Raw genomic sequence first — 4,042 nt, forward strand, 5'->3', positions numbered from 1 at the left:
AACGTGTACCAAAGAACAGTAACAAAGAACGAATAACAAAGATGTAGAATACCGATTGATATCAACCACGAAAACTATGACTTAACGAAAGCACGATGAAACGAGGTAACAAGAATGCGAGCATGGCTGTATACAGGAAGGAAATGAGCTTGCGGGTTATATGATCAACAATAGAAGATGACATCAGCCGTGAAAACTTTGTTCCGAGAAACCTTGACGGTGTCGTGCCGTGAGGTAACGTGACGTGACGTGACGTGACGGCCACTGCGAATTGGCTTGAAGTGATCGACAGAGCCGGAAATAAAATTAAAAAAAAAAAAAGAAATTGACGTTTTGCTTGTTTGCGGACTACGAGTGCGAATGGACGTCGGGACCCATTGTCTTGGTTGGTAATTCAACGGTAGTGGATCCAGGAGTGAATTGTTACGCGAAGTTCTCTGGGACTCGTTTATATCGCTTGTCTTTTAATTGTATTCCGTCCTAAATACCCGGCAAAGAAGTTTACTCGTGGCAAGAGTTATCTACTGCTGAGCATACTCGTTTTGTTTAGTGAATGTTTTGGCGAGCAACTATTTTGATCTTTTGTTCAACATAAATGTACACGAAATAGTAGTCTTGTTTTCCTACTGTTTTTGTTTTTCTTCTGTGTCTTGATGTACCGATATTTCGTTATTACTTCTTAACATTAAGGCTTCTCTGCTTCTTATTGGACGTATAACTTTTGCTCATAATTTTTCTTTCTAATATTTTTTGTTTGCCTAACATGTTAATCAGTGCTAGGCATTCGCATGCACAGAGATATTCTAGTTTCACTGCCGTGTTGTAATATGCTTTGTTTCTCGAAATGTAATTTTAATTGTAAATATTCTTTCAATTAGTAAGCCAATAGGCTTCTTTCATTTAATGATTTCAGTATTTCTTTCAACGTTTTCAGCATCTTTTCTTCATACAGTGTCTTTGAAGAACAACAATTGCAGTTAAACTCATTATTGAACGACAAATCTTTGGTGTGCGAAAAATAGCGGCCCAATCGGATATCCTTGCTGCATTAGCGCCCTGCCCGTCGGGAACAGCATTTACTAGTCGTAACTAATGTGCCGCATTCTTCGTGTCAAGAAGTTTTCATCCCAGTTACAAACTCACCTTGATATTTCGGAGGCATTTAGGTACGCTAATATTCACAGTGCCCAATTAAAAGGCTTTCAAAGGTCAAGAAACAACTGAAGCATGGAGAGCGCCAGTAGGATTTCGCACGATCGCGGTTTTGTGGAATGCGCCGCGGATAACTCCGACAGATGAACAGCAATTAAATTTATCGGTAATTCTTCTGTAGATAGGAATTTCTTTTACCAGAATGCAAAGTCCTATTGCATCCCATCGATCGCCTCTGCACGAAGTCAGGCGGGGTGGGCGCTGCCGACAAAGACAGTATAGTCTCCTTGTTACATGATGTTTTTGAGCAAAAATATTAAAAGAAGTTCGTTATCGTAACATATCTCATTGACTAGTTTCGGACTAACTATAGAGATTATAATATGTCACCATGTGCCGAAATAGCTCAGTTGGGAGAGCGTTAGACTGAAGATCTAAAGGTCCCTGGTTCGATCCCGGGTTTCGGCATACATTTTAACTCGAATTAATCATAGACAAAGATAAAGTAATTAACAAATAATGAATAATGTTACATAATATGCAGGGGTTATGTGCTGTGCTTCTACGTTACGTTTTTACAAGCACTACTCCACACATCATTTGAGAAAACAAAATACATGTCTAGCAACAACGTGACGCCGAAATGTCTAAAAAACAGATACGAGAAAATCGAGAGAGTTTCTCAGTTCAGTTACTGTATTCGGTGGAAACTGCTCAGAAAAGTTGCGAGGGTGCGAAAATCGTAGTCACAAAAAGAAACAAAACAAACGAAGTTTCTGATGTAATACAACATACACTTTCGGTTACGACATAAAATTGCTTCTAATTATCCAAATATCTTCGAGGCTGGCATTTTACTTGTATTTCCTCTAATCATACGGTTCTTCACTATTTGTTTCCTTTTTATGCTTAAAATTACTGACATACAGTGGAAATGAGAACCACTTTTCTTTCGCAGTAACATCGCGTGCGATAGCTTCCGTACACTAATCTACCAATAGTGATTCTATAGGACACTGTTTATTAATTTTTTGACATTTCTTTGTGTAAATAAGACTTTTGATGCAAGTTACATCCAAAACGCGATATTTTAATTGGTACTGATTGATGAAAAAACGATGGAGATACATCGATAACTCTACTTTACCTTGACAAAAGCAGATTTCAGATTCATTTTCCCCTCCCGCCAAACGCCATCGTTCGGTACACTCTGCTGGCCTTTAAAACTGCAGCACCTGGAAGGTTGGCAGAAAAGGAAATTTTGTTTATTGTTCGTGTACAATATAGCAGAAAGAACACATAATTAAATTTTATGTGATTAATGGGTATACAAAATGTGATGTGCAGAACACGCTGTCACGTGTGACAGCGACAACGGCTGTGACCCAGATGGATATGGAATCTAACTGAGATTGGATGAGAGAGATGCTGCTTCAGGCCTGTACCAGTGTACATCAAACGTAATTGGGGGGGGGGGGGGGCGAATGGTGGCAAGCCATGATCAGATGTTCCCTGTGGGTAGGTGTCACATCTGGAGAACGTGCTGGCCATGTTGACAGACGAACACAGCTGTATTGAGGTAGCCAGAACAGAAAAGAAAGACTACATGCTGTCTAGCAGTATCTTGCTGAAAGATAACATCACGGAAGCATCGAAGAACGGCACAATTAATGACCCTAAAACGCCAGAACTACAATATCTGCTATCCAGTTTATCAGTTACGTGAATCACGGATGTTGTTCTTGCACGCTCGGTGGCAAACCCACATGCCAGGTGCTGGGCTTGCAGGAGGATGACGAATGCAATCTGGCAGCGTCCACTCTTCTCAGGCGCCCGCACACACAGACACATCAGTCACGGCGCCGTACTCAGAACCAGGACTGGTTCAATAGACAACATGGGGCCACTCCAGAGGCCATTCTCATTGGGGGCATGCTGTCAGCGGTCCTGACTCTGCCGAAACGTCAAGGGAGAGAAATCAGCTGTGTAACCTTTCCTTTTATACAGAATGTAGGTGGCGTTACTCGTAAACATTTTTTACTGTTGCTCTGAAATACTGATAATTTGCTATCCAAGCATGTAGTATACTTCATGTCACTTTGGTATTGGTTACACGCCACCTCCATGATGTAATTTTAATGGCCTGTGGTGTACATAGCAACAACATTCAGTAGCAGAGCCGAGCAGAGACACCTCTACACCGACAGGACGGTGTTGTAGAATCTGTTGAGGGTCTTTTAGCTCCAATAAAACATGATTAGAAAGTTCACATTTGTTAGTTCGGATTTACAGTTCTGTGTCTTCTCGTCAGCTTCGGATGTTGCCTCATGCCAGTGACACAGTGGAAATTCTGATGACTTGTGTCGTCGGCTCAGTTGACTGGCAAGGGCCACTGCTCCAGGAATTCGACTGAAATCTTTTGGTCTGGTGTCTGCAGTCTGCAGGTGAAGCTGAAGCTTGAGATTGTACCCCCAAAGTGTGTTACAGCGTCCCCAATCCTGCTCTAGAAAGTGGTGATGTACCATGCTATCGGAAGTCGTGAAGTCGACTTATCCTGATCCTGGTACGCTGAGGTGCCTGCAGCTGTGACTAGGAATAGAGGCATCAGGGGGCCCTCCTACACACCAGTGACGTTGGTGTTAGTGCAATGATCAGTGTGAGATGTACTGGTGGTGGAAGACCCTCAGTTCCCCACCAGCAGTGGGTTGGCAGCGGCCAGTGCTAAGTCCAATGAAAGTTAGGTGGTTACTTGGAGGAACAGCATGTAGTGTCCATGAGATTTCTGGAACATTTAACACATGGTTGTCACTACTGTGCAATAATCGTTGAATCGAGTGCTTCCATATGGATGTCATCGATCCTTATCGCCAACTGGATTCAGAAATGATGA

At 42.2% G+C, this 4,042-nt stretch overlaps 1 non-coding gene across 1 annotated transcript; it reads left to right on the top strand.

Annotated features, from left to right (window-relative positions):
• The first annotated feature begins 1,547 nt into the window (after positions 1–1,547).
• Trnaf-gaa (transfer RNA phenylalanine (anticodon GAA)) lies at positions 1,548–1,620 on the top strand. The gene has a single exon. It is a non-coding gene; the product is annotated as a tRNA-Phe (tRNA).
• The last annotated feature ends 2,422 nt before the right edge of the window (positions 1,621–4,042 follow it).

The sequence above is a fragment of the Schistocerca serialis genome, chromosome 10 (genome assembly GCF_023864345.2).
Source record: "Schistocerca serialis cubense isolate TAMUIC-IGC-003099 chromosome 10, iqSchSeri2.2, whole genome shotgun sequence".
Classification (NCBI taxonomy): domain Eukaryota; kingdom Metazoa; phylum Arthropoda; class Insecta; order Orthoptera; family Acrididae; genus Schistocerca; species Schistocerca serialis.